The sequence below is a fragment of the Ochlerotatus camptorhynchus genome, unplaced genomic scaffold, assembly GCF_037179485.1.
Source record: "Ochlerotatus camptorhynchus isolate MF236.1 unplaced genomic scaffold, CSIRO-AGI_Acam_v1.1 ptg000171l, whole genome shotgun sequence".
Taxonomy (NCBI): Eukaryota; Metazoa; Arthropoda; class Insecta; order Diptera; family Culicidae; genus Ochlerotatus; species Ochlerotatus camptorhynchus.
This window is the reverse complement of record NW_027040661.1, coordinates 675,559-688,883: the sequence shown is the minus strand read 5'-3', so window position 1 is coordinate 688,883 and position 13,325 is coordinate 675,559. Positions and strand designations below refer to the sequence as shown.

The window sequence follows — 13,325 nt, the reverse complement described above, 5'->3', positions numbered from 1 at the left end:
TAGAACTTGAGCCGGTTCCGCGAGAAGGTGTTGTGGGTGGTGGGTGGCTGAGTTGGATGAACTGTGTGCTCGGGTAATTGTTGTGCCTTCCAGGTCCATTCTTAACACTTTGCCGCGCGCCATGATGATGTTAGTTAGCATCATAAATATCGTTCGCTGGCTGAAAGTGATGCCGCAAAGTTGTCGATCAAAAGCTTTAGTACCTACCTAGCAAAATTAATAGAGCGTAGCGAAGATCGCGATCGCGTGTAAGATTTGTGTGCCGCTATTACCTGCTTACCAGGAATACGACATTGGTTTTTGGACTTGACGATTCTTTTCGGTAATTTTGATTGAAATTTAATGGTAAGCCGTAGGAAATTGAGCGAGGCATCATGCCTGGAGGTGATCAATGGTGGATATGTTGATTGCAGGATACAATAATTTAGCTCTTTGAAATTGACGGCATATTTGCCTCATAATACTGTGAACAATACCTACTAAGTAGTAAGTACGTAACGAATGGAGGGGAGTCGAGTTTGCATTACTTATTGTTACATAGGGAGAAGCAGGATCATGAAATGGACCTCTGGAAGATCCGGAACATCCGTAAAAGTGATAAATTCTTGAAACTCATCCTAGAGCTCCACTTTTTTTCAAAACCATTTCATAGACGTCTTATCAGTATGAATTCGGAGTTGTGATCAAAAAATAGCCTCCTGGGACCACGGGATGAAAGATCCAGAACACCCGAAAATGAAGTCAATTAATGAAACTGATCCTAGAGCTTTGCAGTTTTTTCGGAAACACTCATAGACGTCTCATCAGAATGAATTAGGAGTTTAGAGCGGATTATGAAATTTTTAGCAAACCACTTAAAGTATACTATAGTCTAATCAGTTAAATATGGTTACTATTTCCCACGCTAAAAAAAATACAAAATTCTCTAAAAAAGTACACAACTCGAAGGTCCCTTCAATATCGAGATGTATACAGGTAGAATGGGTTCCCTGCACTTTTCTAAGTAGATATTTCATAAATTTTCCATCCGATCCCCTGTGAATTTAATGAAGTTGCCAGGTGTATAATGCGATGTTGTATTTTGTTATTAAAAAATCAAAAAAATTGTAAAAATTGAGTACCTTGTTTCTAGTGTGTACAATTGGTTTTAAAAAAAATCCACAAAGTTGGCACCGTGGACACTTAAACAAGGTACCGTAAAATGGAGTATCTTTAATAATTCAGGTAGCTTTAAAAGCAGAATATAATGATTAAACTATGCACTATGTCCCAATTGGAAACATTGGTTCAATTTTGTAGGTAACGGTATTACCTTTGATATCGTATAGAGTTTTTAAAATAGAATGTGAAACATATTTTCCACATAAGTGAAAAAACAGTTTTTTCGTAGAAAAATCACCTATTAAATGTAACTTCGATGTAGCCATCACAAATTCAACGTTGTCTTCTTACTGTTTCTAATGTTTCTGATTCTCAACTCATTCAAAGTTTCGTTTTTTTCCTTGATTTGTTTTCCGTCCTGAGCACTAATGCTACCGACGCCAGGCAGGCAGCTCCCACACCTGGACCATACCTATCGACCAATCAACTCATGAACCGAGGACCAACGGCTTTACTTCCCTTTCCCGTGATCAGAGATGTTATGCCTCAGAACATCCCAGTGGCGCCGACTGGGATTGAATCCAGGCCTGCTGGGGTGAGAGATAATCACGCTTACCGCTACACCACCGGCGCCACATAGTTTCATATTTATTGAACTAAATTGTTTCGCCCATGTTTTTAATGCAAAAGAAAGTCTCGGGCATAAAACCAATTGTCCCGTATTCTTTAGACTCTAAACTATCATTTAAGACAAAAAAAAAAACAATATTTTAATCCCACTGCAATTGCCTAAGCCCTTAATTTTAGAATACACTAGACGTTTATGAGAGGAAACGTCATTTAAACCATTTGTTTGCGTCAAAATTCAACTCAAATTAACACATATTTTATGGCTCCTTTAGCAAATTTCCATCGGTAGTGATTTTATGTAACAATTTTACATAAATCTGAACTGATTTATAGTGTAACTAATCATACATCAAATATCCGGAAGATAATAACCGCTGGGACAGTTTTATAAATCTATTTTTTACTCGTAAAACAAAATTGTGTATCTACTGATACAGAAAACAAAATATTGGATGATGATTTCAAGCATTTGCGATGAATAAACTAATCTGGCAGGCGATAACTTGGTTCTGTAAAGTTATTCGATTAAGAATGTACAAATAAAATGATTTAAAAATGATCTGAAAATCTTGTCCATCAGGATGAAGGCAATTTAGAAATATTGTCAACTACTGGCAAAAATTTATAAATCTTATCGAGTTTCTGGCAAACTAATACTTCAACCCAATTGTCCAATGTACAATCTACAATGTTCTATGTTATTTAGCTGAATTACTTGAACGTGTAACTCCAACTTCTTCAGAGTATAAATAGCCATTACTTATGCCAGTTGCTAGCATTTTTGAGGTTCCTGAACTTGGGTCAAAAATCGTGATTGCTTAAATGGCGGAAAAAACTTAACGTACCGTAAGGGCCCATGGACATAAAAAGAAACTATAAAAATGCGAATATATGCATTTGTTCAGATAGTCAAGCGGCGCTGAATGCTTTGAAATCAAAAACTTACACGTCAAAACTGGTGTGGGAATGTACTAAACTATTACAGCAACTGTCCTGTCGAAATACGGTTAACCTTTACTGGGTTCCTGGTCATTGTGGAATCGAAGGAAACGAAAAAGCTGATCAATTGGCAAAAATAGGGTCATCCACGAAATTCATCGGTCCTGAACCATTCTTTGGACTTTCTTTTTGTGCTTTAAAAATGGAGCTAAAAAACTGGGAAAAAACAAAGGTACAGTACAACTGGACCAGTACCTTAAATTCTCGGCAATCTAAACGTTTTATAAAGCCGAACGCTTTTCATACACAAAAGTTACTTAATCTTTCAAAAAAAGATTTGAGTACATACACTGGTTTGATAACAGGACACTGTCCTTGTAAATATCACCTGAAAAACATTGGTAAACTTCATGAAGATAAATGTCGCTTTTGTAACTTAAAGAGTGAAAGCTCTGAACATTTGCTGTGTGACTGTGTTGCACTATTTCATAAACGATGCAGATATCTTGATAAGGGTCTGATGAGACCTTGGGAAATCTGGGCTGCTGCTCCCAATCAGGTAATAAATTTCAGAAGGAATGTATTACCTGCTTGGGATGATTGCTTACAACAGTAGTGGTAGTTACTCAAACAATAGTGGCTTACCGCTACGTTATGGCATAAATAAAAAGAGGATACACCACAATAGATCAAAGTAATGGTCGCGGTGGTATTATGTCCCCAACATAGGAAATAAAAAAAAGGGCCCATGGATAAATACACATTACTACCCATTCCTTTCTTGACCTGCGTTCGGGCGCGGCCGGCGCTGGTATTGCCTAGTTCGAGATCACCAGTTTTTACTCATTGAGGATGATTGCTAGTCCCAAGCATCGTCTATTGGTTCTTTGTGTAACTACAGCTGATCTGGCAATAACATAGAAGCAACCGTGGGCGGTCAATCATGCTCATGCGTAAGGGCCCATGCATTAATTATGTCACGCTAAATCGAGCATAAAATTACCCCTCCCCCCCTATAGTGACGTTTTTCCTATTCCTAATGCATTGCTTGTCACAAAATCTTAGAACCCCCTACCCCCTTAAAGCGTGACATAATGGGGGTGCATGGGGGTGAAAATGGGCCAAAATATCAAAATTTTTCGTGTCCTAGTTTACAGCATTCACTGTTTAGAAAGAAAAAAGGTTTTAAGCATGGAAACATATTCATCAATGATATATTTACGACGGTCATGGAAATGGTTGATTGAAATTGATATCCCATTTTACTAAAATTAAATAAATAAATAGACCAATGAAAAACGTTATGTGGGGTGAAACTGGGCCAAAACAAAAAATAGGTTAAAATATCTTAAAATATGTAAATGTAACGTAGCTATTATTAGTACACTTTGTTATAATCACAATGTTATTTTTATGTATGAATAAACATCACGCGTTACCCTCGTCTATCCACTTTAAAGTGTGTTCGAACTTTTGTTTGCCTATGGACATTTTTAAAAACGTGTTTTTGCTACTATAAATGGCACTTAACTTAACAACACAATTTAATAAAAAAAATGGTTAATGTTATCTTTACTTTACTCGAGGAACTTAGGAAACATTTTATAGTCATCATTTTCTGTATATTCAAGATATTTGCATAAATAAACATTTTTCAATGATGGCCTACCCAAGTAACAAATAAAACATCTTTTTGAAAAAGAATTAGAACGGATTGTTATATAAATGTATTATAAGTGATTCAGAAAACATCCCACGTTATATATGAGGTTTAAAGATGTTTTCTTCATACTTCTTTGATTCAACAGTTTCCAAAATAGTTTTCTTTTGCTTTTATCTTTAAATGTTATTTAAACGTGCATCTTACTGTTTTAATAGCACTATAAAACTTGTCGTGTACAAAATCAATCCAGATTGACGTAAACATTGACGGAACCATTGAGCCGGACTGTCTCTTTATGCAGTGATTGACAGTTTCTTATGAGGTTTTCGGAGGTTTGTTATAAAGAAAGTTGAAAACACTTTTTTATGACATCTCATAAATTAATACAACTGAAAATGTGCAGGTTGTCTTATAAGGAGTTAAAAATACGTTTAAATAACATTCTGGCCAATGTCACGTCGTATTACGGTATTTAAAAAAAAATAACTGGATATACTAAATAGGGGAAATGGATGTAATGTCGGCCTAAATGTCCTTAATTTGGGCCCATACATAAATTCAGCAATCTACTAAATTTTCAATAGCGACCAAAATATCAATTAAAACCGTCCCAATGACGCGTTCATCTAGATAAAATTGATAAATAGCAGATTTTTAGCGATGGGCCCAATCTTAGATCCATAGGCCAACATTAGAGCCATTTCCCCTAGTGTTCACGAATATGGCAAGAGAAAAGTTAAAAACTTATGGAAAAATAAATCGGCAAAAGTAGATGCGATTTTTTTTTCAAATCTCTTTTTTTTTCTTAATTTTTTTCCGTCGATCTTGTTTTCCGTGCTAAGTACCAATGCTATCGATGCCAGGGAGGCAGCTCCCACACCTGGACCCTACTTATCGACCCTTCAACTCATGAACCGAGGATCAACGGATTTACTTCCCTTTACGGCGTGATCAGAGATGTTATCCCTCAGAACATCCCGGAGGCGCCGACTGGGATTGAATCCAGGCCTGCTGGGGTGAGAGGCAATCACGCAATCACCACCGGCGCCACTGTTTTTCAAATCTCAGTCAGCCTGGAGTACTACATAGTAAAATACAGTACAAATCAAACACAACTTCAACCATACTTCAAACCAAGACAACTAGTGCCAATAAGAAGTCATCAAGTAAGTTTCTCCGGCGGCAAATAAGCCAAACGAGGCTACTTTTTGATCAACACTCGCCTCTTGGCATAATGGCGATGTAATCAATCAACTACCTAACGCGCGGGTCCATGTCGATGAAGAGGTTCGTTATTTGCAGTTGGTATTTATTTTGATAGCATTGCCGACCGGTGGAGAACAAACGAAAGCATTAGGTTTCCAATGCCTTGGCAAAATTTGTTGCCTCTTTTGGGGAGGTGTCGAGGTTCATGACTCAATTCGGTCCGCTACAGTATCGTTTTTCTCGGATTGACCGGAGAGGGGCTTAATCCGATTCGGGTATCCGGATTGGGAATTTGATCTTGAGAGTATGCGAGCTTGGAACGAGGCCGTGAATTAGATTTGCTACCGTCGTTGGAATTGTTTGGCTAATTTATCATCGCAGATGAAGCCAGGGAGCGGAAGATTTCCGGTCAGTTTATCTACGACAGCGTGATGGATTAGTTGCCATAAGGGAGCTAAAATATATATCGGATGGCATTGGCGAGTCTGACCTGAAATGTAATATGGTTTGTAACATCAATTAAGTCAGAAGCAAGTACGGGATTGCTTCGAATAGCATGTAATAAACATTTTCTAAGATAAACTTTTTACTAGTCGGAGTGTTTTCCACCTATAAATCTTCATTCAGTGGGAAAGCAGGTGCAACATTTGGACGATAATATTCCATACAAATGATCGTGAAATCAAATCAAAATCATCCCCTGGAATCGAATTTTCATTGATGGAAGAGCTCTACAAATCCATTTTACAACGAAAAAAAGCGAGCCAGACAAGCAGAATAAATTGAATGTAAAGAGTGATATCCTTCAGTAAGCGCAGTAACAACACCACCCATTGCTCGCCCTTGAATGAATAACAAATCCTTTTAAGCAAACAGTGGTGCAACTGGAATCCTTGAAAAGACGTCCCGCGTGGTTTTTATAGAACCGCTGTTTCTTGGACGTGATTTTCCAGCACCATCGATAAATATTTATGGATGCGTTTCTCTCTCGCGCAAGTTTAAACAATTTTCTTAACGAAAATCTCGTTGGATCTGTTCCGATATGCTGCTCATGTCAAGTCGATTTTTCATGCTACTCTCAAAATGCGATTTATGAGTGTTTTCGATTCGAGGAACAACACCTGCAGTTTGGTTTCGCTTATTGTACTGAGCAGTTTCACAGTTGCTAGCAGTGATCCTCCAGGAGCACAGTGGGAAATTTTACACAAACGCATGGATTTCGGTTTCATCAATGGAATGTGATAGTCAATTGTAACCACGGATGGTTTCAAACTAGCTCAAGGTACGAAAATATTAAGGAAGGGGGTGGAAATTTTTATTCGTGTAATGCAGGAAAATTTATAGCCGAAGGTGTGATTTCCACTTTTATCTTCAAGTGTTGCTCTTGGCGTGGAAAGTATGGCAACTGGTGGAGGTAGAATTGGTACTCTCTCATGTGCAGTATTTGCTATGAGCCGTCTACCGCTTCCGACGCGTTGTGGGTTCACGTTCACAGCGTGACTCCTCTGCGTAGATGATTTCACCAAGACGGACGAAGATAACCGGGAGAAGCAATCAGCTACCGTATTTCATCTCAGACGTGGCGTTCCTCTTCACTTGATGAAGAAAGTAATAATTTATGTATGAGTTATGAATTCATAAACTGCGAAAGGGATTTATTCTTGAAGGTGGCACGAGAACTGTTGCATTTGTTTGTCTAGAATTGTGGTAAAGCTCTGGTTGTGGGGGGTTATAATACTTGCCATAAATGATCCTGTAGACAGAATTACGGACGTTCTTCGGGACAGTTACGCGAATAGGAATCTTTACCATCAGTCATCGAGTTCAGACATAATGGTTGTAAAAATACTCAAACCATCCAGTTTATGTTTTTTTTCATCTCTCATATTGGTTTTACCAAGATTTTCACAGTGTTCAATGTGGATGATATGAATTTGCATAGATGTCATATTAATTTCTACACTTAGAGCAAAGCGTCTTCGGAAAAGTTTGTGAATATTTATGAGAACTGAAATCTTATGAAATAAATAATTAGGTTTTCAACCAATGTGAGGAGAATTTTTCAGATTCATAGTTTCCTTAGCTAATGAGAAGATGTCAATAAGAGGATGGCAACCTATCAAACGCTTACTAAAAGACGGCAAAAATCGGTTAATTCCATATTTTGATATTACCAATTGATCTGTTTACTGCTGAATAATAAATGACTTTAATTGAATTTCGATGGACAAATCAAAAGGGAGAATGTACATAATTTTGATGTAAAAAACGCATCATTAAAATAAAACAGAGAAACAATGTATCAGAAAAAAATAATTTTTCATTATAATTCCTATATTTTCACCAACTTCCAATACATGACTGGATTTTATACATGTAGGTAAAATGATCATTTAATGGGGCTAAAATGAACATACAGTGTGAATATTTTAAACAAACACTGAGGGTAAAATGTACATGCGATGGGGGTAAAATGAATTTTATCTTATGGCGTTAATTGACCAAGTGCTGGGGGTTAAATGAACAATGTGCATACTGTTTTTTACCCCCATCGTAAACTGCTCAGTTTACCCCCAAAACATCAATTGTTTTCAATAGCTTATTTTAAACAACGAACAATCTTCGATAAATCCTCAGCAATACGTCAAATTAACGAAACTATTTAACAACTCTTGATCAGCCCAAGCTGTTATAATCAGCTTAAAATACTCTTCGAATAGGGTGGTTGTAGATTTGGAACTGAATTTACATATTTTTGCCATAATCTCTATTTGTTCATTTTACTCCGTCTTTTCATTTTACACCCAGTTCCCCCACCGTCAGAGGGAGAAACTGGCGGTGATAAACGAAGTCCTCGAGTGCTCAGCGCATTTACCTCCTGATGTGAATAGGTTAAGATATTGTTGTAGCCACCATACACCTTAAAATAACTAACGTACACTTTCCCTTGAAACTTATAAAAACATAATAAACAATTCATAATTTTCTATTTAAAAATACTAGTTAAAAATAGATAATTATCCATTAGTTAAGTTAAGATTAATTTCCGATACAAGTAAGAAAAATATAGGACAACATTCAAGTTTTAAGTAAAATTTCGTGAAACTTATTGAAAGATTATGCAATTTTATTGAAGCTTTGAAAAAATAACTTTATCAATAGGGACTTAACAGTAGTTAAATTATTTTCGATAAAAATTATACTTATGCCTACACTATTAAATTTTTTCGCCGAGATTCAACGTTTCAGCTCAATTGATCATAAGTTAACAAAGTTACATCATGTCATAGTTGACTATTTTGTATGAAAATCGGCATGAGCTGCTATTTTATCGAACACAGCTGTAGATAGCAATGGGCAATATTGGATCGAAACACAAAGTATCGATTCTTTTGGTTCGATTAATCGTTTTTTTTAATCGACCCCAAACACGACAAAAATCGACTGGATCGATCCTTTGCATTCGATTTTTGTTTCGATTAAAACAAAATTCAGTGTGTTTGCATTTGCAATTTAATATTATTTTTTTTGTCGTCACCTTTGCACATCAATTGCCTTGAACATGGATTCTGCAAACAACTAGTGTGACAGTTCAGTAGGCAAGAACGAGAAAGAGAAAGTTTGGGGCTCCAGAGATGATAATAGACCTTTTTGACGTTTAATTATCTTTCTCTATCTAGCACACATGGATGAACGAACGGTTTGTTTTCCCACTAATCTGTTTTTCTCTCTTGATCGCGCTCTTTCGATTTAAATGGTGCAGTAGTGCACTGCACTTTAACGAGAGGTTCAAAGGAGTTGAGGGTGGATACATTTGCTATTGCAATGCTCCTTGATCCCCGTTTCAAGACACTGTACCTGGAGTCTTCAGCTCACGCTCGGGCAGTTAAAATTGTATCTGAGCAGATCTATAGTACCGAAAGAGTCACAGCAAAAAAATAATTTTGATATCACATCAAAGTGGATGCAAACGGCGCCGGTGGTGTAGTGGTAAGCGTGATTACCTCTCACCCCAGCAGGCCTGGGTTCAATCCCAGTCGGCGCTGCCGGGATGTTCTGAGGCATAACATCTCTGATCACGCCTTCCTTCGGATGGGAAGTAAAGCCGTTGGTCCCCGGTTCATGAGTTGATGGGTCGATAGGTAGGGTCCAGGTGTGGGAGCTGCCTTCCTGGCACGTCGGTAGCATTGGTGCTCAGCACGGAAAACAAGATCGACGGAAAAAACAAACCAAAGGAAAAAAAAAAAAAAAATCAAAGTGGATGCACTACAATCATGTCGAAAATTTCATGTAATTTTTATGACCACATAAATAAACAAATGCAGTAAAAGCAGCGTAATGTCAGTTCATGCATTGTATTAATGATAATTTTGTCCTTTTTAGCAAGTAATATTACACCATATTTTCGACATGATTGTAGTGCATCCACTTTGACGTGATATCAAAATTATTTTTTTGCTGTGTACGATGATATACACACATCTGTCCCCCCCCAAAACCAACCGGAAACCTGTGGGATATTAATGATGAAATGGTAAAGAAAGTTATTAATCTACATATGTACAAACGTTCACTTCTTATGACGTATTTCAGGTTCATCAGTCCTCTGATATGTCAGAACTGGATCGCCATGGGGGCATATCGACAGAATTACAACATTTCTTGCATCAGCCTGTTTTCCCGCGTTCTGTCGATCCTTTTCAAGCATAAGAGAAACTCCGTAGTGAATATCCCCATGTATTATACCCCATTGTTAGAGATTATTTTTCAAGAATGGTGTGGCATGCCATTCCTATCCGAACAAGAAACAGCACACAAATTCAATCATACAAAATAAATCATTCACCCCCGGCAGCAAAGCCAACGCCCGGGTAAAAAGAATGCTATTATGCAATTCTAGACAAGCCATATGTGTAGCCATTCGGTACTGGACTTGCAGCGCTCTCTCGCCCTCAACCAACCCTTCCTGGTGGTCCGATGCGGCTCGCGCAGTAGGAAAAATTTCAAGTGACAACGCCCGGCGCTCAACCGAAATATATTCAATATAACCGATAATGCTAGGATGAGCATTTTTGTCACTCTGTGCCCCTCCAGTCGTCTCACTATTTAACCATATGACTGCGACTCCGACTCCGACTCCGACTCCGACTCCGACTCCGACTCCGACTCCGACTCCGACTCCGACTCCGACTCCGACTCCGACTCCGACTCCGACTCCGACGGAATTAATTGAAAAGCTCATGGATTCGTGTATGATTTGTTTTTTTTTAACGTTAAGTAATGAAAGTTTATTTAAGGCTCATATCAAACTTTAAGTTTAAGTTTAAGGTTTAAACAGAAATTATCCCTTTGTAAGGCGATCTCAACTATATTGTCAATAAATATTTTTGTCTGATCACTGACACTATCATTAAAACTTTTTTTTATCTGATCGAAACTTATGACATTTGTTATCACTCCTTATTTTTCTTAGCCGCATCAATTGCTTGAAAAATAAAATGCGCTTTCTGAAGGACCGTATACACTTGATAAAAATCGATCAACTTGGAAAATCATAGTTCGATGGCATGACCGGCAGCGCGCCGGTTAAAGTGTGTCGGCGGTGACGTGTTCAAAAAAAAATGTTGGTGGTGGTGGTGTGGCATGGAGGCGTACACCTCTAGTATTAGACTCATCGATCGATATTTTCTTCCTTGATTTGTTTTTCGTCGATCTTGTTTTCCGTCCTGAGCACGAATGCTACCGACTTCAGGAAGGCAGATCCCACACCTGGACCCTACCTATCGACCCATCAACTCATGAACCGGGGACAATCGGCTTTACTTCCCTTGATCCCGTGATCAGAGATGTTATGCCTCAGAACATCCCGGCGGCGCCGACTGGGATTGAACCCAGGCCTGCCGATCGATATTTTCTTCATAATACTGAATTATATTTATGCAATTTGGAAGAAATAACAAAAGCCACATTTTTCATTTTCGTTTACTCGTGTTGTTCAAGAGATTTGTTTGTTAGTTATTAAGAAATTCCTTAAATGGAGACGGTAAGAAAAAAGAAATAAAAAAAAAGTGAAATCAAAGAATCAGCAATGCCACAAATGTTTTCAATTGCCAATTTCAATTGTAAAAAAAAAATGTATAACTGTACGGCAGTCATTATAACCCAATATTATGGAAAATATGCTTGGTAACGTGGAACTATATGTCTTTGCTGTCACCTATTTTATATAACATTAGGAGCCACTATGGTGATGCAGATTTTTAGGTTATGTTCATTAAATTTTCCAAATGGTTTGCCGTGAAAACAAATCGTTTTTTCGATACACACTAAAAAAAAGACAATCGTTTGATTCCTTAAAGATCGAAAAGATCGAACAGAAAGATCAATTTTTACGATTTTTTAATAATCAAAAAATCGATCCTAAAAATCGAAAATCGAGATGGAAAAAATCGGTTTCTCAGAGATCGATCTAAGATCGACCAATCCTAGATACATTTTCTTCTTCTTATTCTTCTTTGCATTCCATGCATATGGCTTATCACATATTAGCTTATTGCGTACTCTCAACTTAGTGTTCTAGATGCACTTCCACAGTTATTAATTGAAAGCTTTCGATACCTGTGCCATTTTTGCATTATAGTAGGGGGAATGGCTCTAATCTTTGCCTATGGATCTAAGCAAGCTTGCAATTGCTCATTACAGCTTAAATGCTATTTTTTCAGATTTATGAAGCTATGCAATATTTTAATGATAATTCGTATGTTCAAGCTGCAAGAAGAGAAGGTAAAATGTTTGTATGATACATAAAACCTGTCAATTTAGCTTTCAGAGGGTCACAATAGCGATGAGCTGTAACGATGAGCAACGCGACGAGCGTGCAATCAGCGATCTTAAACTTCCTAGCGGTGACCTTATGAAAGCAAAATAGACAAATTGTCTATGTCATACACAAACTCTACCACCCATTCTTTCTTCTTACAAATAAAAATTATCATTATAGTATCTCATAGTTTCGTAATTTTGAAAAATAGCATTTTAGCTGTAATGAGCAATTGCAAGCCTTGATCTAAGATTGGGCCCATCGCTAAAAGTCTGCTATTTATCAATTTTATCTAGATGAACGCGTCATTGGGACGGTACTTATGGATATTTTGGTCAATATTGAAATTTTATTTGATTGTTGAATTTATGTATGGGCCCAAATTAAGGACATTTAGGCCGACATTACATCCATTTCCATACAAGGGAGAGGAGCCCAAAAATGATCGAGCCTGCAAAGATAGATTCTTTGCTACCGATTTAATCGATAGGCCATCGATCCGTTTGGATAGATATTTCTCTGAAGATCACCCAATCCTATATCAGCGCATCGCTTGTCTATGTCTTTCATATGTTAGTGGGGGCGTAGTAAATGTTTGACCAATTTTAGATACCCCCTTCCCCTCCGTAGCGTATTTTATCGTACCGAATACATGACCGGTCACATCTTCTACTCACTTCCCCTTCCCCTAAAATGCTACGTAATTTTTGCATGGTCCCTTAGAAGCAAGTGGTAATTATTCGACGCAAGCAATGTAAATGCAACTGCTAGTAAAATTTGATAGTAAATGTGTCACAATTGATTTCATTAGGGGTATTGAGGTAGTTACATATTCGTAATCTGCATTAAAAATGGAATCAAAATCCAAAATTTCATCAAATTCAGTGCACTGGAACATTGACAGGAATCGCTAATTGTAACCCTCTGAAAGCAAAACTGGCACGTTTTATGTGTCAAATAAAAACC

At 37.5% G+C, this 13,325-nt stretch overlaps 1 protein-coding gene across 1 annotated transcript in view; it reads left to right on the top strand.

Annotated features, from left to right (window-relative positions):
• LOC135701666 (uncharacterized) overlaps positions 1–13,325 on the top strand; it is a 410,000-nt gene that overhangs the window by 72,553 nt on the left and 324,122 nt on the right. The gene's annotated exons all lie outside the window — the stretch shown is intronic.